Here is a 22,735-nt window from a genome sequence, read left to right as displayed (position 1 = left end):
TATTGCTTGTTTCAGCTTGTTTGGTTTTAATTCAGGCCTGAGCTGCTCTGTAATCATTTGTTCAAGTTTATGACATTACACATTGTTGACTAATAGCTTCATTTTGCTGAGTTTCCATTTATTACTGTCACTATTACAGCAGGATTTAAATTTTTGTAACCTGCCTATCCTAGCATGAATCTCATTTCATTGACGTTCAACACTGATCCTGAGGGCTCCTCTTTGACTGTTTGTCACCCAAGGATCAAATAGTTTTGCTGCTGACTTTTAAAATCAATTATAATCTTGCAGGATTTGGCTGAGAGGATAACCCAAAGTGAAAGGCAGGGAGTCTTAAGAGAGAGAGTTTCCCAATGCATTATATAAGATTGATTTTCCATGGGCAGAAACAAAAGGTCAGCTAAAGGGGAAAAAAAATAAACCAAAAGCCACACAAAAACCCCCCAATCTAGAGTCAAGTCTTTTCTATGATACCTGAAAAATATGCATAAATCTGTTTTTCAGTCACTGAGTTTTAGGATTTGGTACAAAAGAGAACACCACCACAAAGTGCCAGAGGGATGCTGTTGAAAACCATGTGTACAAGTTCTCTTAAAGGGCATGTACTGCAGGTACCACCTGACAAATGCTAAACAGATTGGGATGATCACATCTCTGCTACTAAAAGAAAAAAATATTGAATACCCATCATTAAATCCCTTTATTTAACCTACTATTACAAAAATAGAAACTTAAAATTGAATTAAACCACAATTTATCATTTCAACAACAATATCCCTCTCTCTGCTTTCCAATATTTGTAGTTTCATTAACTGGGTCTGAGTTAAATCTCCAAGTTCAATAAAAAAATTGAGCCAAACTGAAATACTGTGCTAGGTGATTTTCCATGAACAGATAAATAGATAAATGCCTTCACTTTCAGAGTTGTTCCTTGTCTGTATAAATGACAAATACAGATTAATGGAATCCTCAGGAAAAGAACAATATGGTAACTTAATGGAATGAGCAAATGTTTCCTTGAAACTACCCTTTCACACAGAATTAAGAATAATTCTTCTTTAAATTCCCAGCAGGTACATGCATTTGCCTCCCACTCTGAATTAGGCTGAAAAGGTACTGAATTTGAAAACTGTTTGAGGAATTACTCACGTATGGATAAGCAGGAGAGCCACTAAAACCAGATTAAAACTAAATATATTTTAAAGGCAGATTTTAACAACATCCCGAATAATCCCATAAAACAGACATTAAAATGCACGATCTGGCCCAGCAATTCTCAGTGACTGCTGTTGTTTGATCAGTAATAGGGAAGAAGCTGGGGGAAAGGCAGAGCCAGAAAGCAGGAACACGTGATGGGGCAGCAACTCTGGGGAAGGTGGAAGAGCTGCAAATAGAAAACTTGCAAGAGAAGTTAAGGAGGAGGCCAGATGGGCTGGCAGAAAACACTACCCAGAGAAGCCCCAGGTAATATAATTGCTTAACTGGTGAGCATGTCTGAGCCAGGAGCTGCAGGACTGCCCTTTACTTGCCTTTCCAAGCAGCACGTTGCTACAGGTATCTTCTCTTCAGCCCTTCCGCTCTTCGGCTTCTCCTTCCCACACCGAGAATCTCCCCATTATTGAGAAAATAGTCATTACAGGAGCAATCCAGTGGTTCCTGGGAGACACAGGGTGACCTTTTCAGATGCATATATTGACAGAGAATTCAATTTCTGAGCTATTAGCACATAATTTTACCTAAAAACTATGTCTGGAAATATTTTCTTAATGCCAAAATTTTCTTCAGAAAATTGAGTATTGGGTTTGTTTCAACCAAATTGAAGGAATTTATTATATTAAACGGGACAACACATTTTGCTTTAAAATCAATGATTGCCAACTGCATTTTTTTAAGAATACTTCCTTCTGGGAATTCAGACATCTTTAGCATAAGTGAGCAAGACCTTCAATTTGCTGCAGAGTTGTGTATGTCATTATCTAGCTACACATATTCCAATTATTTCATCCTGGGAGGAGCAGTTCTCAGTCCCACAGAGAAAATTGGAGGTCAGGCAATAATGGCAATAGAAAGGCTGAGCAGCTCACGACCAAAAGAAAAAGAACCAATTCAGTTGCAGGAATGCAGTGTTTTAGTGCAATCAAAAATGACCCCCCCAAAAATGTCAGCGTTTCCAAATCAATGTTCTTTGAAATCAGGTGTTACAACTTTGCCTTCTCTGGAAACAAAAGCAAACACTGAAATATCCAAAGGGAGGAAAAGGTGCAATTTCTTCTCATCTGCTTGTGCCTGCTCCCCATTTTAACACACAGCCTAAATAATGGAGGCTAAAAGGTTAAAATGGTTAAAAAGTTATAATCTGAGCTCCACAGTAAAAGTTACTATGACAGACATGAGTCACGGGAACCCTGCCAGTGCAATGAAAGTTTTATTTGGGGTAGAATGTTTGTGACTGAAATCTAAATACAAACAAACATATGTATAATGTAACTGTTCATGCACCTACAAGGCACTAAAAGCAAAATCACAAAGATGTCCTGTCATCAGAGCTCAGCATTAATTTACTTTTTGATTCCAGTCAATTTGTTATCACAAATGCTCTCAATTAAAATGTTTTATTTGATACAGGGTGAATTTAAACAATCTTTTTTATTCTGGTGATAGAGATGCACTTAGCAGCATATAAAATAGTGATTTAATGGGTACTTAATGGTCTGAAGCTCTAAACGAACAAATCATAAATTAAGGCTTTTGTAGCCTTTTATGCTTTCCCATTTGGATCCTAAAAAAACAATTTGCATTCATTATGTAGGTCTAATATACAATACCTTGCCTCCCAATGACATTCAGCTGCATCCCAATATTTGCCCCCACAGAATAACTGACACTGTTACCTTTGGAAGAGCTTCTAGTTTGAGGTCTGAGACACAATCTTTCCTTGCCAAGGGTGGACAGAATGGTTTCAGACTCCTCCAGGTGACTCTGAAATTGCTGTAATATCCAGATTGTGAGCAATCACTGACAAAAAAATCCATTTCTTTGTCTGCAGTTCACTTCATAATTTCAGACCAGTCAGTAGGGGCGGATTTTTGAAACCTTATGAAAACTGAGCAGAGAGCCTTGATAAGTAAATAAGTTTGCAGTGAGACTATACAAAAGAAATTCCTTCTCAAAAATTAACCTTAAAGGAAAATGTAACTCCTTTGCTTTTTTCTTAAATATTTTACCTGTGTCCAAGAAGCCTGAAGTGCTTTTGTGTATGTCTTTCACATCTGCTGTGTAGAGAACCCAGCAGCCTCAAATGGCAGCACCTTCCTGGCATGGAAAAACCTTAAAAAATGGGGTCTGAAGAAAGAGGAGTTTGTTTGTGGGTTTTTAACATACAATTACACCTATTATAAGGCTCTTTTTTGCCTCAGAATACTCTGTGGCTGGAGGGAACCAGAGCTGCCTTGCTGAGGTGCCATTTATGCATTTACTCTTAGGTATAGGCAAATATTGCTACTTCCTGAGACACTGTGATTAACAACACATCAGTAATGTAGCAACTGGAAAAAAGTTAAACTAAAAATAACATAACACACATACACTATATGTGAGAATGTAAAGCTTCATCTTGAGTTAAACACATAACTTTTGGATAAAAGATATTTACCAAAATATGTAATTCAGTGCACTCTACAAACAGAAAGAATTTTAATGCTACTACCAAACCAAAAATAATTTTTCTAACAATTTTAGTCTTTTTCCTGTTTTTTCTTCCCCCTCTTCTCAACACTCTGTGCTATTACCTTTCTCTTTCCCACTAATATCTGCCAACGAAGCACTTGCAGCTGGTCTCAGTGGTGCCCCAAAAACAGGGTCTGTCCATTTGTTGATCCATAATGTGGCATGTTTTTTACAGGCACTGTCATCTCTAGGTCATTTCAGTCATTTCTGTCTCCCATGAAGGGCCCAGGTTTGTAATAATTCTCTCCTGACCAATTGCTTTTGGAAGCCCCATATTGCATTTCCTTTTGTGCTCGCCCTCGGGTCCATTCTCAGCTTTTCCCATCTTGCAAAGTCTAACAGGGTTATATAATGACAATATTAGTATCTGAAATGGTACCTGAGAGCTTACATCCTCCTATTGTAAAGCTTTATTATATTTTTTTTTAAATAAAAAGAAAAAAAAACCCTTTTAATATTATGTAAATTTATATGTGAATCCTCTGGCACAAAAAAATTTGTCCAACTGCCCCTGGGACTGTCAGTACAGTAAATAGATGGCATCAACAAAACAAAATCAACCACATAATTCTCCACTTTTCAGGGGAAAAAAGAAAAAGCAGCAGCAGCATCTCATGCATTCTGCAAACCTACTAATACTAAAATTTGATTAAAAAACCAAAACCAACCAAAAAATCCCTGATAAACCTTATCATTAGACCTTCAGAAATCGATCTGCTTACACTCTTCATATTTCTGCCATCTTTTAGGGACTTTGATATTTCAAGTGAACTGGTCTATGGTAGCCTGCAAAGAAAGATATCTGTATAAAAATTAAGTGCCCTCAACTTCCTCAATACAAATTCACTATAAATGGTCTATGAATTGTTCTGACTAGCGTTCATGAACTTTTGCTGAATTTATATATTACAAATACTGGAACAGACTTAATAATAGATGTGACAGGCTGAACTACTATAGGGGTGTTAATGCACACCAATCCTGGAAATTAGTTCTCTGTAGAGGTTAAAGCTTAAAACACTTCTTACAAAGAGAAAGGCTAACTGCATATTTTGTGGTTTGCACCTCCATCACTAGACAGGTTTCCAGGTCACATCTGTATGGTGTTCTTCTCAAAATAGAGAGGATTAATCCTAAAAGACCACAAACTTTGTTTGGGTTATCTCAAGATCCAGGTTATATGGAGTTAACATGCAAACAGTCCCATTTATTGATTTACCAGAAAGTGACTTGAACTCTCTCACTGACTCCTTCTGCACACTAAATATTACTATGTTTTGCATGGTTTAAAAGCACCATTTTTGTCTCTCAAGTTGTTCATGAGCTAATAGAAAATATCACTTAAGCCTTACTTTAACTTTAGACCAGGTTCTTTCTGAAACAATTGTGCATCCTGCACTCAGAGGAATCCAACTTCCCTGTCTTGATCTTGTTCCAGCACGGTCAGACCATGCCTGGGAACTTCTCCCTGGTTCTACAAGACAAAATCCTGGCTCCAGAAGTATTTTGGCAAGAAATTCTAGAAATCAAGAAAGTTTTGCAGGAAAAAAAGCTTTTTCATTTAAATCTTCAATATCACTATTTAATTGCAAGTTCTCTGCCAAACACTCTTTCATGCCAAGTCCATTTGCATTTTTCTGCTAAATATTGCCTCAAAACAGGAATAAAAATGTTCTAAGAATGCTAGAAAGCAAATGAATACTTTCAAAACTGTCCAGGATTGATATAAACATAAGGAAGAAACAACAAAATGCTCCAGTGTAAAGTTCTGACCAAGAACTGTATCAACTACATCATGGATTTGCGAGCAGGCATCGAGCAGCAAAGAATACTAAAAGCATTTCAGCTCTTATTTAGCTACATGAAAAGAAAAAGAGTTTATTCATGTTTTAATCCTTAATCTTGTCGATATTTGCTGTTTCTGAGATATAGAAACATATAGAAATAACATTGAGATGTTATTTTGATACTTATGGTAACGTTAAATCTCCACTAATCAATGGAAAAAATTTCTCATCAGTGATGAAAATATAGATTCCTCAATGTATTGAAGAGATATCACTGAGAGCAGATTACAGTATCATGCTGCATACATTATACTATTATAGATTTCCACAATACCAGGCAAATTTATGAACAAGGTAATTTTTACAGGCTGTATTTAACAGTTACTTAGAGTCATTTATATTGTGTGATTTGGAGATTTCATTAAATGCAAACTGTGGGCACAAACACGAGTTAAATACACATGTACCTAAATATCAATATTTTAGAGTTTTATATTGTCAATTTTTAGATTTTTATGTTATCAGTGTTTCACAATTACAGTACAAGAGAGAACCATCCTAGTAGCTCTACATCAGAAGCTTTAAATTAGTTAAAAACTGGTTTGGGTTGTATTTTATACCTAATATTAACATTTTTTTTCCAAGGGGTAACATTTGAGCAAACAATCAGTATTTCATAAAAGGTATAAGAAAGCCACCAGTTTCCCAGTTTTTACACATCATCATATAAATGAACAGCCACTTAAAACAAAAAACTACTGATACAACAGTTCAAAAGCAGAAATCATAGAACTATCTAAAATATTCTGTGAGCATTTACAAATGATAACTGCCAAACAATCATCAGTACAAATATTATTCACACACACAAGAAAACACAATAAATAAAATTACTCTTCAGAGTTCTGTATGTGTTTCAGTTTTTGGGAGACTGTTACCAAAGTTTTGTTACATTAACTTTTTTTGAAAAACAGACTGACATGAACAGTGGAAAATTTTTAGAAATTATCTAAGGATTTTGACTGATACAATTTTTAACACAGATTTTAATATTAATATTAATGACACAACTTCTGTAAAGGAAGTCCTGAGTTATCCTCAAATGAGTAAATAGAAACGGAAGCACCTTTAAAAAAATATAATATTGTTCAATACAATCCATTATTCAATTAGAGGGTGTGAGGTTGCTTTACTTTCACTACCCACTAAATAAGTTTTATTTCAGTGCTTATCACTTCTGCTGTTGTGAAAAGAAAGAAAACATAAATATACCCTTTGTTTCAAAAGTTACTGATTACCATTTAAAGATGGAAGACCCCCAAATATTTAAAAAGTTATATCATCCTGCTCCCTTTGTAAGGAGTAACTGAATTTAGAGATAGTGTCAAAGTAAGTTCCCAATTTAAATAGACAACTAAGGAAAATGCAATTAGACATTTGAATATAAAATTTCTGTCAAGTTTTGATGTTGTTGTACTGTCAGAAAGAAAATTGTTTTTCTATAGAACTCTAAAATCTGCACTCAGAGCAAAGGAGAGAATATGCTGAGCAACTGGCAACAAATGCACTGAGCTGGATTTGATTTATTTGGGGAGCTACACAATCAGATAAAGTGTTTGGGATCAGAATAAGCACCTTCTTCAAGGAGCCTGCACAGTGTGCACTGTGATTTTGTACCTCCAAGTGTTATGAAATGGCATCTGACAAGCATTAGGCTCCATTTTTCATAAATATTATTGATAGTTCTTTCCTCAGTGATTACTTCCTGCAAACCCCAAGTGAATGGAAATGAAGAGACTTGCAGACAAGCCATGACTAAAATTTTTCGTGAGGTTTACATAAAGCAGGTGCTTAGCAGTGAAAAGACACATTTAATAGAAGCTCCAGGAATATTTCTTTATTCACAAGTCCTTGTACTTGCCCAGACCCTGCTGAAGCTTTGGCAATCCAAACCACTGGACTCTAATTTAGACACCAGCTCAGCTGTTCAGTAGCTCAGTGACCTGCATGTTTTCTTAGAGGGAAAAAAAACAAAGCATCAAATATTGTGGTTTTCTTTCTTGTACTTCACCTTAGGCTAAAAATAATTTTGCCATTCTTATCTTTCCAGACACTCACAAAACTCCATGTAAAAGACCATTTCCAAAAAAATCTTTCCTTAGTAGTAAGTGATATGTCTGTTTTGTGAGTGCTCGAGATTTATCACTCAGGACATGACAGAAAAACTCAAGTTGTGGCAAAGAATATTTCACAAGCACGTTCATATCCCTCCTGAGAAATCATAAGTATCTGCTTTTTTTTTTTTGAGAGAGAGTTATGAGTTTGAACCAAATACTTAGGTCAAAAGCTTAAACATTAGTTAGAAAAAATGGGCTTTTTTTTGATCCAACATCAATTTTTGCAAGAATTTTGCAAGGCAAATAGATGGGCTTACATCACTGGATTTCTTTCAGTATTGATTCTAATCCACCTCCACAGAGTCATACGTTACTCCTGGCAAAACATATTTAACACAAGCACAGTTTTTAGACTTGAGGAATACATATTTTTAACCTGATCTTCCATGATCAATTTAAAGGCAACCTAAAAATACGTTACAGTTTTTCACAGGTTGTTTTCTACCCTTTTGCAAATCAGCTGTTAGGGAGCTTTTTCTGTCTGGGCTCAAAATACCTGCCAGTCGTGGTGCGATGGTGCACAACTGCATTCCCAGGATACAGCTGTTCACTCAGAGGCCTCAATCCCAAACCATTAACATCAGTGAAAGGTTTTTATTGATTGCACTGGATGGCAGAACAAGCTGTACCCGGGACGTGTTGCAAATTGCATTTGATGTGCTCTGGCTTTTTCCCTTTAGGTACTTGTGTGATCATAGCAAAAGACAGTTTAGCTTAATTCCTTACTGATTTAGAAGCGGGGTTTGGGTTTTTTTTTCAAAGAATTTCCTAAATTGAGTTTCTTCTGATATCCAATCAGTTCTAAGAATCAAAATTTCCTCTGTTTTGTTTCTTTTTCAGTTCATCAGATCTCTCTCAGGGGTTCACACTGTGCTGTTTGGTAGAAGCATGAGAGAACCTGAAGATCCTGTACTGCTGAGGGATGAAAGTAAGATAAATTAAGGAATGCATTTATGACCTCTGTTGCTCCAAGTTACTAGGAAAAGTTAAAGGATTCAAGCTAAGCATTATACATATATATACATCTATAAGCAGACCTTTCAGTCAGTCTCATCACCCAGTATGGAGATGCCATCATATTTCCTTGCCTTTCCAAAGCCAAAATGCACAAGTTGTACAAGCCATGAGTTGCTCACAGAAAATGATTTTTAGCTTTCCCAGTGAATAAGTTAATTGCCCTCGCACTTTAAAAATTAATTGGGGGGGGGGTTATTTTGGATGCTGCTGCTGCCCATGTAAATGTGATTTATCACTGGTAGATACAGGTAACTCTGTATTTTACAGGGCTTTGCAGTAACAAGCAATTACATGTTCCTGCCTGCTTTGCACCTGTGTTAATACCACTTCCAAAGCTATTAAATATGCATCTGTGTCCAAAATGAGTCCTGCCTGCTTGGATATGACAGATGAGAGCCAGAGTCTTTATTTCTTTCCCTTTTGGGACACTGATATCCTAAGTAGCTATTCCTCTCATCATAAGGACTGGTTTTCTCAAGTTGAACTCAGTAAGGCTTTGTTGGCCCGAAAATACTCTAATTAAAGTTGCCAAAATGAATTCTTAACATTCAGATTCTCAAAGAAAGAAAAGGTGGGAGTCATGCATGGAAAGGCAACACACTTTTTGGGTTAGTCTACTGGGGACTTTCTTGCAATTTTCCATACTTTCATTGAAAACAAAAAGAAATTTTATTGTTATCGTGTAATGTTGCTTTCCTTTCTCTTCTCCTGGGAGCTTCAGGAAGGGATAAAGTTCTTAATTTAAGAGGGACAGCAATAAATAAATTTTCTTTTCGCATACGCTTTAACATTTAAATGTATATTTTTCTGTTTTTTTTTTTTTTAAATTGTATTTAATTTTATTTTTCTTTTAACCATAGCTGCAAGTTTTAAGAACACACAAATAAAGTGAGAATTTTGAACAACAGAATGTTTTGGGAATATGTTCTTTCCATCTTTTATGTTTTGCCTAATATAAACATAATTTCTGTTTCTTCCATGGTTAATAACTGTAGGCACATGTGACTGCACACACACAGAGCTGGGATTTTGTGTTTTCAAGTTCTCTACAAAACAGATAGAGGCATTTGCCAAAGGTTAAATATTCCTTATCAGGTTCAACCTCTGTTATTGATCTGAAGATTTATGGCTAAAATTGAGTAAACTATGTGACCTTGAACTAGAGCTCCTTGGATTTAAAATGCAACTTAATTCAGCCCTATTTTATATATTATTTACAAAAGCACATATTTTGACTTCTAAACCCATGACTTCCCCTGTCTTTTGAGGGAAAGGGTAAAAAGGTCACATTGTGATTAAAGCTGAAAACTTTCAGCACTTTCTGTTATCCAGTTTGAGATGGGACTCAGACATTTCAGCCTGATTTTTTTAAATGGTTTCCCAATTCCACAGAGGTGCCTGCAGACACTTAAGATATTCAAAGGCTCCTTTACAGTGCAGTAGGAGTCTGACAATTCTGCTGCTGACGTGCTTATTCCCATAAAGTGTGAGCCACTCCGAGAAATCTCAACGGCCCACGGCTGCATTTTTAAGCAAATTCGTTGTTTTGACTAAAGACAGTTAAAATTTTAGAACAATAGCAGCAACAACATCCTATGGTGCCACTGCAAGTCACTTTATACTCACCCAACTGCATGTATGGCATGACCATGTGTGAGGGGAGAAGGACCAGAAAATATAATTTTGCTTATACAAGGCTGGTTCAACCCAAAGTCTGAGCTGTGAACGTTTCGGTGCTGCCAAAGGGCCTCACCTGTTACCTCCCAGGGACAGACCCGGAGTTGTGGCTCCTTCCAACCTTCTGGCAGCAATTGCTTCCAGTGGTGAGAAGCTCTCAAGCCGCTGCTTGGCCCCTCAAACCACCCGATCCTCCAGCCCAGGGCGTCTCTGAAACAAGAAGACATGCCATTAAAATTCGTGTGTGTTTGTGGAAAGTGTCTGGCTGAACAATTAAAAATGTATGATGCTGCATTCTCCAGAAGAGTTGAAAATAAAGTGTAGTAACGATGAAATATTCATATTTAAAGTGGAGAACATAATATATCACGCTACAGTTTAGTCACTAACAATTACTATTCCGCACTTTTGGACTAAATGTGCTGACGTACAGTAGGGAAACAGGTAAGGACTCTTATTTTTACTTCCACATATCCAAAATAAAATCAATTTCAGTCAAACTTTGTGTATGACAAAGGCTGGTTTTTTAATGATTACTGTTCACCTTGAGTGCAAAATTTACTTCTCATTTAAAGCAAGCTCAAAGAAACTTTTAAAACAAAGTAAGCAAGAAAGGAGGCCTGGATGCTCTAGAAAGATCTTCACGTGCTGTTGCACTTAATGTAGAATTCACAGGATTTCAAGAGATGCTTCCTCATCTGTACCCATTATCTCTTAACTCAGGAGTTTATATATGGTTTATATATAGCAAAAGCCCCGGAAGGAGTGACAGGGCACAGAGCTCTGGTGAGAGGCACCAGAGCTGGAGGTGTTTCTCCAGCTTTGCTGTGCACAGGCCGGTGCCTCTGCTCATGCAGATAGAGGAAATTAATCCAGCGGATCCTCACAAGAGTATTAAGGTTTGGTTTTCACATAAGAGAGGATTATTGTCAAGTTAAATAATTTTATGTGTCAGACTTATCTCAGCAGTATGACTCCTTGCAAGTTGCCACCTCCCAGCACCAGGGAATGAGAAGATAAGACAAAGAAAGGCAAGTGCTGTGGCCACCCAAACATGATTTATTCAAAATAGTGAAGAAGAGTGGGATAGTAAGTGAAGGAAGAAAAGTTTCTGTCTTGAATGTCTTATATAATAAGATCTAAACCAACCTCTTCATGACTCGGTAGTTTAGCCATCAGATTTGACAATAATTCCACAGAAATTTCACAGCAACTTGAGATAAGAGCAACTAGAATATCTTGTGGTTCCCAGCAATAACTTGTGAACTAGACACGTCAAACACTCTTTTGCTGAGCTGGTAGTTTCAATTGTTCTGCTTTGGGCTTCCAGGGACTTTGTATATTAGAGAAATTGTAAAGTTTGAGTACTTAGAAAGCCTACACCCACCAAGATATAAAGGGGCCAAAGTGATATGGTTAACAGAGGACAGCAATAGGATCAGACAAAGGAGACCAGGAGTAAGATTTACAGTGAGAGGCAGATACAGCCTGACTCAGCATAACAGTGATAAAATCATCATCACAGAGGAAGTGTCTGAGTTTAAAAAGAACACAGGCTAGAAATGTCAGCAATATGCACCCTGAAACCAGAAAGAAAATCAGGAAGGGGAATATGGAGATCACTTAGAACACTTTAAATGCAGCCTTTTGGAAGGTAATAGATGCTGTTAGAACTGTCAGCTGTAAACTTGATGTACTTGAAATGTCTTGTCCAATAAAGATCCCAAATGTCACTCAAAATGATCAGACTATTTATTACAGAATTTGTAATGGAAACATGAAAGAAGGCATGGAACGATAGAACAGAGACAGATGGACTGTTTGCTACATGTCATTTAATATCAATCAGTGACAAGAATTTATTATCATAGTTGCTGCTTTAATGCACTGAACAAGCCTAAAAACATTCAACACACTAGATGGTAGGTGATAATTAAAATGCATGTCACAAGGCTTCAAAAAGCGTAATAGTCTCCTGAAAATATCCAGTATAATTTATTTATTAAAAAAATATATACCTCAATTGGATTTTGAAGAATTAAGGTTGTTTCTCTACCAGTAGCCACTGAAAGATGAACTGAACACTTACCTCATATTGATAATACTGTTTTCTGCTTTTTCTTCACCAAAACTTAACTTTTAAGCACGATCCTTGCAAGAGATTTAATGGAAACAGGACAGAGGGACTGAACAGACAGAGGAGAGCTTAGTGAGGGAACACAAAGTTGTTGGAGACAGCCCAAATACCATGTTTTTACCCACGCACTAAATACCACATTTTTATTTTTCCATTCATGTATCCTACAAGTTATTTCTCAAAGCAACTCTAATTCAGCAGCACTGTGCATTATATTTACATATATTGCCTGCAGGAGAAATTCACCAAAAAATATTTGTTATACTGGAAATTACTGGAGACCTTTTCTCTTTCCCTCCCTTGACATAGTTCTTCATCTCGTTTAGAGCTGCCAAGTCCAGGGAGCCCTTTTTGACATTTCCAAACAGTTATCTATAAGCCAAGTTATTTATGCAAGAGCATTTTCTAGGAAAAAAATACTTGAAAAATATGCAGACCAAAGAATACAATGACCTCACTGTATACATTTAATCTCTAGGTTATCCCAAAACACAGAAATCTAAATACCAGTGTCCATTTTTACCATAATGAAGAAAAATGTATTTATACATGATATATTTTTGTAACAGTTTAAATAACTTTAAATTATTATGAAAATCTCATTTGGAAATTGAATCAGAGCCCAAATTTCCCAGAAAATTTCATATTTTCACAAAAGTCCAGTGGCAGATATTCCAACTATTTCAATAGTGAACCCAAAGATAGTTTGGTGTCCAAAGATAGTTTTGGTGTCCAATTCCCTTTTGCAAAGTCCACCTTTATTTGCTAAGTTAATCCCATATTTCAGGTGAAATGTATTCCTGGTTTCTCTTTATATTAGTCTTCCATCTTCCCAGGGGCAGCATAAATATACCATGATTATGAAATTAATCACGTAATTAATATTGATCACTCTTTCTTTTCGAGGTCACACTAGCCCTTACCTTAACACTAACCTGAGTCATGTTTTTTGACAAGGGAGAGAGAATATTCCAGAAAAAAAAAAAAAGGAAAAGAGGCCTTTTTCCACTCTGCTCCTTCTCCCAGTATTCATAGCCTTCTAATGAATCCTTTCAGCAATATTTATATACTAAGACAACTAAAAACTAAATAACAGAGACCAAATAATTTCAAACTCATATTCCAGCAGGATTCTGGAACATAGAGACAGAAAAATTTAAGACCTTTGCAATTTTCCACAGGAGATATTTTTGTTATTGTACTGATGTTGCCAAAATGTTTAATGTTTGCCATCTCTGTAAAATCATTTAATCAGCTGAATTGTCCGTCCATAACCAAATCTGCCCAATAGCACCTAACCTGACCCACAGCTTTGAAGGATGGAGGGGGTATTATATTCACACATATACCTAGAAATCTTCCCCTTCACATAAACTGAGGATCTGGCCTTTTTCTCCAAGCCCAGTTGCTTAGCAACTCATGGAAGGGTTTTTTAGAACATTTTTAGAAAATAAGGCCCAGTTGTTTAACAACAGAGTTCTAAGGCTCGAAATTGTGGGGTTTTTAATAGCTGAGGCTCAGTAACACAAATCTTAAAGAGAAAATCATACTCCCCCTGAAAACTTTTCCCTCATTTCAAAAGGTAGGAATTCCTGGTTGTTGCCTTTCCCGTTTCTTTTTATTTTAAAGCCAATATTGATCAGGTTCTGCTGCCATTTCCCTGCCCTTCCCCTGAGCACGAGAGGTGCTGAATGTGTTCCCGGGTTCCCATTCCGCCTGCTCTCAGAACGATCCTTTCACGAGCACTTATGAGGAATGACAAATGAGGTCCATAATGTGCCATGTCACCGGAGCCCTAATCAAATTAGACTTACTACCTTTGCAATCACAAGTGGGCCTTCATGTTTTATATCCCAACACAATTTGAGTCAAGTTAGCTTGCCAGAACATTGCTCCCATCCTCATAAAAGTATATGACAGCTATAACCAGCATTTTGGGAGCAGGCAGGTGCAGTACAATACAGGCACGGGAAGTCTAATGAAAATACACAGCAGACTCTTTGCCTCACTAAAAACTGGATTTCCATTAGCAACTCAGACAAATACCACTGGCAATCAATTAAGAGTGATTTGGGCAAGACATTCTGCAGGTGTCTGAGATTAATTCTAATGGCATTAGTTCACTGATGTGCTAATTCTGGATATTTATTTAGGCAGCATAGTGTGGCTTTGCCTCTAACATCACTGGCTGGGGTTTATTTCCTACTACGAGGAACCTGAAAGGCAAAATGCTACAAAAATTTGTTTTGCCTAATGAAAAGGCTTGTGCTTGAGTGCTTACAAACTGTGATTCAAAAACCAGGAAAGAAAGTAGTCTGAGATATACATCATTTACTGCTTGATTAAAACACTTAAATAAGTCCTGAACTGTTAAGAATAATAAGTAGCATCTCGGTGCATGATTTCTAATCCAATTATTTTTAAGAACTGCTAGAAATATAGCTAAGCATTATCACCTTTGCCCTGAAATCATTGCAATCACACAGCAAATGAATAATTCAGGCAAATAGTATTAGGAATTTGTTTATAACTATTCCATGAGAGTCTAGTACCATGAACTTAATAGATAGACAAAAAAAAAGATAAAGTTCACAACTGTCTCACCAGGAAGACATTTTGGGTTGCAATGTTATATGGAGGGATAAATGATGTGTTAACATAGGACTGCAATATTTGAAATTCACTGAAGAGAAAATTTATTACGGCTTCTAATGGATATTTGTGCTGTGCCATCTGACAGAGCATTTTACAAATTTCAATGTGTTTGTAAACATTAAAAAATTTTAGCCTCAATCTGTGAGATTCCATTTCCTGATGGTTAATGGGTCTTGCTTTTCACCTTTATGGCTATTGTTTCAGAGCAGGGCCAAGCTGGATCTGATACAAAGCAGATTCCTCACTCACATATTTTGGTTAGCTTAGGTACCTTTAGCTCAAGGAAATGCTTTAGTTTAACTTATGTGACATTTCCCAATATTCCACAATGAATGCCAGATCCCAGTCTGCCTACAAATTTCACCAAAGAGAATGGAGGAAAGGAAGCAAAAGCAGAGTCTGATGTTCTGAACAAAATTAACATTCTCAGAATTATACAAGCTTTAATTATTTGCATCCAGTGGAATATAGAACAGCTAAGCAAAACCAAGATATCTGTACCCAAAGGGACAGAATAGAGGCCATACCAGTGAAAAGGCTTACAATTTCAATTTAAAATTATACCTGTGCGGGTAGTGTCAGGGACGTCCAGATTTCTTCTTTTTCCTGACTTGTGCACGAAGAACAGTAACTTGGAGAAGGCAGAGTCAGAAAAAGTCAACTACCCCAGCAGGGTCAGGCAGATTCTCAGTCATAACTAGATCATGTTTTGCAGCTGCTGTGGTCACACAGGTGTAGCAGGACAAGGGAACAGGTCCTTGGAGCAGAAACGGCACATGTGTTTTTATTAGAGGGCAAAAAAAGAAAATTTCAAGTGGAAAACCCCATTAAACAGTGCTGTCACTTTGCTTTGAAACCAGTATCTTACTCAACTCCCAGTTTTACAGGTAAATTGAAGTTAATCCTTGCTGCAAAAAACCACATTCCCTACTTTTTCTCTTTACAGACTTGCTCACAAACAATAAAAATGTGGGTAATAGATCCATGTAAAAGAGATCAAAACAAAGCTCCCTGTATTCTTTCAAACTGACTTGAAAAACTTACAAGAACTGGACACAGAATGTCTGAACAAACCTCAATAATGAAAAAGAAATGTTAGCTGTTGTTTGTATTGTTATTACTAAAACATACTGCTCAGGGATAATTTAGGAATGGAAGGATCAGATCAGAGCAAGGACATCAGAAGTTTAAAAATGCAGAGTAATCTTGAAAAGAATTAAAAACTGTAATTAAATAAAGTTGCTCAGTGATATACATGCTGCCCCTCAGTGTTCTTCTGGAAATGTGCCACATTATGGTTCCATTTTTCATTCAGAAACAGTGTTATACACTTACCTAATTTACATCATTTAAAAAATAAGTGCAATGAGCTACAATATTCACTAGTTTTGGTTCTAAACCCCTGACTATTACCTGTGTAATAGTGCACAAAGACTCCATCTGAAGCACCAAGTACAAGAAATTATGGGATGACAGTCATCAATTGTTATTGAAATAATCATTTAGGCATCACTGGTTCCACATGTTACTCACATCTTAGCATTATTCCCTGTTTCTGTTTTGCAAACTTTTAAAACCAGTCCTGGCACATCCAAACCTTGCTCTGAATTCACAAGGATTAGATTTCCCATAAAAACACTGAGAAAAAGCACAATGTCTGTCACATTCACCTTCTCCAAATACTTAGCTTTTTTCATTACAATCATGAGGAAAAGCTGCATCATTACCCCTGTTTTAGGCACAGATCAACCAAGAGGCACTGGAGGCACGAAAAGAATGTAGAAATATTTACAAATTGTCAATACCTTTTCCCACAGATGACCATTTTCTCATTTTAAACCATGATTTCTTGGAAAAGATGGCCTATGTCAAAGTGATGCAGCCTCCATGGATACCTTAAATCCATTTAACCCTGATAATGTTAAACAAGTGAAAATTTTAATGTCAAAACACACGAATAGATGCTGTTCCTATTATTTCTTTCAGCTATTCTGTCGAAATAGTTCAGTGACCTGACAAAATTTACAGACGACCCAAATTTTTTCAGGTAGCTCAGGAGGGGATAGGATTTTGAATAAATCCATAGTGATCTAACAAGGCAGAAAACATGAGCATATGAACAATCAACAATTGTGAGCATTGCATATGAGCCACTGCATATGAACAATCAATAAGCAATTATTAAATTTAACCCACTTAAGAAGCAAATAAAAATATCAACCCAGAAAAAAAATACTTTAAAGTCTAATCTTATTTTATATGTAAAAAAGATTAGCCATTCTCTGCAGAGCAAAAAACAACTGTACCCTGAAATTGTTTCATAAACCAGTGCATCTACCATTTAGCTATTTTATTTGCTTCCCAATTTCCAATTATTTATGGCAACTTTTAGTTGTGCAACTCTGAACTTGTGCTGGCTGATCATAAGGAATCTCTAATATCTGATTCCAGACAAGGATTAATTCTATAATCATGGCATTTCTTTCAATACTGATTCATATCTAGGCATTTTTTCTGCTGCCCTTTTTTTTTTCCAGATCAAATCTAGAATCAAATTAATGGCTGTTTTAATTTACTCATTCTGTTCCCTGGCTCCATTTTCTTATTAAAGATGTCAACTACTATTTCAACACTTGTCTGAGAAATGCCAACCTCTTGGGAAAATATATGTAAATCTCTATGTATTTCAGGCTGACAAGGCACCAGCAAGATGAAAAGTTGTAAAGAAGACTTCACTGTTCTCAGCCTTCTGGTGCTTCATCAAATCTGACAGTAAAAAATTAAAAATTAACATAATTCAAAAGTATCTATTTTTGAAAAAAATCAGGCCTTCCATGTGATTAGTTTGATAATAATAGAAGTTGCAGTTGGTGTTTTCCCAAGATCAGGGCTGGCTAAAAAGACTGGCACCTTTTCAGTCCTTCTTTCAAGCTGAAAGGGCTTCATCGTGATCTCTGCCAACGTGTGACTTCCAGCACCACAGGTTCCATGTTCTGCAGGCTAAACGCAGCAGATGAAATGCTTTGCCAGTTTTTAAGAGAAGACACTCCTGGTGCTTCATGGTATTACACAAAATGAAGCTCTCAGACAACTGCTGGTGATGTGAATGAAGGAGAGGGGGCCACAGAGAGAGACCCCTGGTACACCCCCCATGCCCAAGTTGTTCTGCTGTCAGGCAGAAGCAACGACTAAACAAAGGGTCACAGTATTTTTCTGATGTATGAAAACTGTTTCTCAGCCCTTGTTCAGACGTCACACGTGTCATTGGCTAGAATGTATTAGCAACTCCACGGAAATGAGTGGAGCGTGCAGCGGCTGACAGGATCAGAATGAGATTTCAGACATGGTGTATGGCACCACGGTGAACTACTGAAATTTTCATATTCGTGTTTTACTTTTCTCAGAAAATATCCATGACTTGAAATAAGAAAAAAGATTTTTTAAGCCTTCTACTAAGATGTCAAGAATGCAACCTGTATTTTCAGTGCTGGTGTATTAGCTATTCAGGTGACATTATGTCCACAGTCCCATTGAAACATGTGCTTACCAAAAAGCAAATCAATATGCTTTGGCACAAATGCAAAAATATGTTGAACAATTTTTGAATTTTAATAAACTATATTCCCAAGTTTAACGCCCATTCGAAAAAGAAATCTAAGTTTGTTTATTTTTTAATTTACCTTGAATTCTGCACACAGATCAATGGTTTGCAGAACAATTTCCTTTGCAAGGACATTCTTCCCAGTTCCCAGCAACAGCAGATTTATGTCAAAGGCTGCCAACAGATGAAGTCGTTGGAGGAACAAATTTATATTTATCAGAAAATGAAACAATCTTGCAAACATCTTTACATTTAATCGCAGAAGTCCTGTTCTCCTGCCTATGTTCCAAACACCCAGGAGGATTAGAGCATTACAAGAAGAAACGCTTTGCCTAAACAAATTATTCTGTTTCAAACATAGAAGAGAAAGAACACCAGATGTTCAAAAGGAATTGGGTATAGATTTAAGAATCAAAAAAGGATGATGAATATGGACCATGAAATAGAGCATTAAGCAATGTGATGAGCATCTGTTGAGTAATAAATCCAGTCTTTGTACAGTTCTCTTTTCAAAGTGAATGTAATGGGAAAGTTTTCTAGCCTGATGAAAATGTTGCCAGGGCAGAAAATACTGGTCCTTTTAAGAATGGTATTTTATGTGCTAATACGAATAATCATCTACCAATAATAAATAAAATTTTAAAATTTTAAAATTAATACAAATAATAGAATAAATGAAAAATAAAGAAATATAAATAAATGAATAAAAGAAATAAAAATATAGAAAATAAATAAATAAAACCATAATCATAGATAAATAAAATAAGTCAATGAAATAGATGTCTTTCACTTTTATGAATAAATAAATAAATTGCTGCTTTTGTTGTTATATAATCTAGATGGGAAGCCAGAACGGACTCACCTTGTGAGAAAACACAAGCAGACAAAGAACCCTTGAAAAACACATGTGCCTCAAAATGGCAGACTGACATGTGGCCTGACACAAAATGGTGGAATGACCCCATGGCCTGCCACAAAACGGCGGAGTGAGCCCAGGGCCTGTCACAAAATGGCGGTGACTGACCCCATGGCCTGCCACAAAATGGTGGAGTGATCCTATGGCCTATCACAAAATGGCGATGACTGACCCCATGGCCTGCCACAAAATGGAGGACTGACTTCATGGCCTGACACAAAATGGCGGCAATTGACCCATGGCTTGCCACAAAATGGCAGTGACTGACCCCATGGCCTGCCACAAAATGGAGAACTGTCTTCATGGCCTGACACAAAATGGCGCAGTGACCCCGTGGCCTGCCACAAAATGGAGGACTGTCTTCATGGCCTGACACAAAATGGCGCTGGCTGCCTGCATGGCCTGTTTGTGAAATGCCTTACTTTGTCTGGACATTGTTTAAAATTTGCCAAGCACCTTATTCTACCTCAATGTTTTAAAGTTTGCAAGTAAAAGTTTGTTGTTGAACCACCTGAGAATTTTGTTGTATTTCCTGCATGCAGCCCAGAGTGCACCAAGCAACCTTCCCCTGCCAAGTGGGACGGGGCATTACAGTCCATTTTTTGGTTTTGTTTGGGGTTTTTTGTTTTGTTATGAAAAGTAGAGTAAAAATAGTCTTGGGAGTTGTGCTCCTGAAGCAACTTGAAAAGCATTTTCAAAGAAATAGTGTGCTAATTTTAGCCAAAGTGGTGTTTTTTGGTATAATGACAGCCAAGATTTGCCCCGGCAACCTTTGCTGTGTGGCAGAGAAAATTATTTCAACAGGGACTATGAGAAGTGCCCCAGCTGACCTGTCTGGGCTCTACACAGAATAGGAGCACTCACCTACAGTCCAAGATATAAAACTCCCCTGTGAAAAGCAACACAAGTGCTCTTTAAGATTCTTATCCGAGATAAAAAGGCACACCAATGCCTTTCGAAAACAATCCTTGTTTATTTGGCATGCATTTTATCAGCACACTGGGTTCTGGTTTGAAACGGAAAGTTTTTTGCCTAATTGCCCCGTCCGGCTCAGGATCTGTGTGGGAGCCGCTTGCTCTGGAAAATTGCAGGTGAATAGCAGAATCCCTGCTTTTGTATCTGGCTTCAAGTGTTTGTGCTTTATTCCATCTCCGTCCACCTAAATATTAGGACTTCTGTTCTAAAAGATAAATTCACAGTCTATATTTCCATACTGTTATTTTAGAATAGCTTTTATGTGCAAATAGCTATACTCTGAAGTGAGTCTGCAAGCAACATACCTGGGAAGTGTAGGTTTGCAGTTCCTCCATTAGTATTTAAAGTCATTGCTCAAGTTTTACTAACCCTTTGCTCTGAGCAAACCCTTCCATCTTTACCTTTTATTTTAATGACTGATTAGAATTTCTAACTTAACTCCTAACACCAGAATGTGTTGCTGCTCATCTTTCACCTTCTCACCTTTGAATGTTCATTCATTATTTAACTTCACACTTCCTTATTATTTTTAATCTATGCTGTGCAGGTGAATAGACCAGTTTTGTTCATCTGTCACTGAATTGCAGATCAGCAGCTGTTGCACTGCTCGCAACAGGTGTAACAGATTAATAAAATAATTTTTCATTATTTCCTAGCTTTGGGAAAATACCCCCATCACATGAGCAGTGTCTTGACATAAAAACCATAATCTCTACAAACACAGAATTAAGCTGCAGTACTGTTCTAGGTCAGACCTCACATATTTTGTATTAATCAGCAACACAGAAACACATGTACCAGCTACGCTCACAGCATAACAGTTTTATCTTCCAGCACATCCAAGTGGAAGATACAGTCTGCCCTGCATATTTTAATATATACTGTTTAATATATTTTAATAGAAAATATTTAATAGATAAAATTTGAACTTACATCCTCCTAGAAATTTTAGAGCTCAATTACAGGTCTGCTGGCACAAATTATTAACTTGCCAAGCTTCAGAGAATTCTCATATGTAAACAGGGTACTGCAAAAAATGGCATTTCCTCCTCCAAAAATCAATTATGTTTAAATGAAGCAGATGAACATACATTTTAATGTAAAAATATTCCATTATTCTATATAGAGTCACAATATTATACAGCATTTCTGGGGGAAAACAATTAAATCCATAACAAAGCAAAAAAATCATCTAAGATATTGCTACAGAAGTGAAGAGGACATGTACCAAGGACTCTGTTGAGTTGAAGTAATTATCTCCAGAGGTTTAGGAAAAGTAGTTTAGTGCTATATCTGTCATACTACCCCACTGATATTTCCTCCCTTTATGCTTATTAGTGTCACTAAGGGAGTGATTGTAAAGTCTTTGGAATCAATTTGCTGCGATACAATTAGCAAAGCGTTTAAGTGAATTCCCTTTGTTCACCCACACTGCAACAACACAGTCTAAAGAATAGAAACTTGTCTAAAACATGATTTATCTGAATGATTACAAAAAATGAAGATATTCAGCCAAATCCCCTGAAATGCAATGTCACGTGGAAGGAGACAGAGATCCAGCCCATAGCAGGCTCAGTTACCTGTAGAGCTCTTGTACAGCCAGAGCACAACAAATTTGCTCCCTCTTGGAGGCGAATATGTAATTATGAAGTAAAAGCTGCTGTTTGAGAACTGTACAAAGAAGGTAAAACAGCAGCGAACATTTAGATTTGAGTGCAAGCTCTCTCAGCTATTTCCTTTTCCTTTCTTTCCTGGAACCATTTCAGATCCAGCTTTAGACATCTTTATGCCTTTTGAGAGTACTTTCAAGCAAAAGACTTGGTTTAATTTTATTTTTTTACAAAGTACTTTACAAGTGAAAGGCAGAAAATGCTGGTCAGTGAATCCTGCATCTCTCTACATTTCCAGGAAACACTGAATTAAGTCTCAAAAACCTAATGAACCTTTGCTTGAGGGATGTTGCTCTTTACAAGGGTCACATGAATGCCCCATCTCTTTTTCATATTTATTAATGTGATTTGAACAGAATTAATTTAGTTTTCAAAACATTGCTTCATCCTAAGAGAG

General features: G+C 36.8%; 2 long non-coding RNA genes across 2 annotated transcripts; both read right to left on the bottom strand.

The window, feature by feature from the left end:
* Nucleotides 1–1,534: 1,534 nt before the first annotated feature.
* On the bottom strand, nt 1,535–3,326 carry LOC113970723. Its single transcript, XR_003535297.1, has 3 exons — nt 3,225–3,326; nt 2,892–3,103; nt 1,535–1,656 (listed from the first exon to the last, which is right to left on the bottom strand). It is a non-coding gene; the product is annotated as an uncharacterized LOC113970723 (long non-coding RNA).
* Nucleotides 3,327–3,898: 572 nt separating this feature from the next.
* Nucleotides 3,899–10,531, bottom strand: LOC113970722. The gene is made up of 4 exons (XR_003535296.1): nt 10,461–10,531; nt 5,079–5,200; nt 4,414–4,512; nt 3,899–4,061 (listed from the first exon to the last, which is right to left on the bottom strand). It is a non-coding gene; the product is annotated as an uncharacterized LOC113970722 (long non-coding RNA).
* Nucleotides 10,532–22,735: the final 12,204 nt, after the last annotated feature.

The sequence above is a fragment of the Neopelma chrysocephalum genome, unplaced genomic scaffold (genome assembly GCF_003984885.1).
Source record: "Neopelma chrysocephalum unplaced genomic scaffold, ASM398488v2 Primary Assembly neopelma1_78, whole genome shotgun sequence".
In the NCBI taxonomy this organism is placed as follows: Eukaryota; Metazoa; Chordata; class Aves; order Passeriformes; family Pipridae; genus Neopelma; species Neopelma chrysocephalum.
This window is presented reverse-complemented; position numbering and strand designations above follow the sequence as displayed.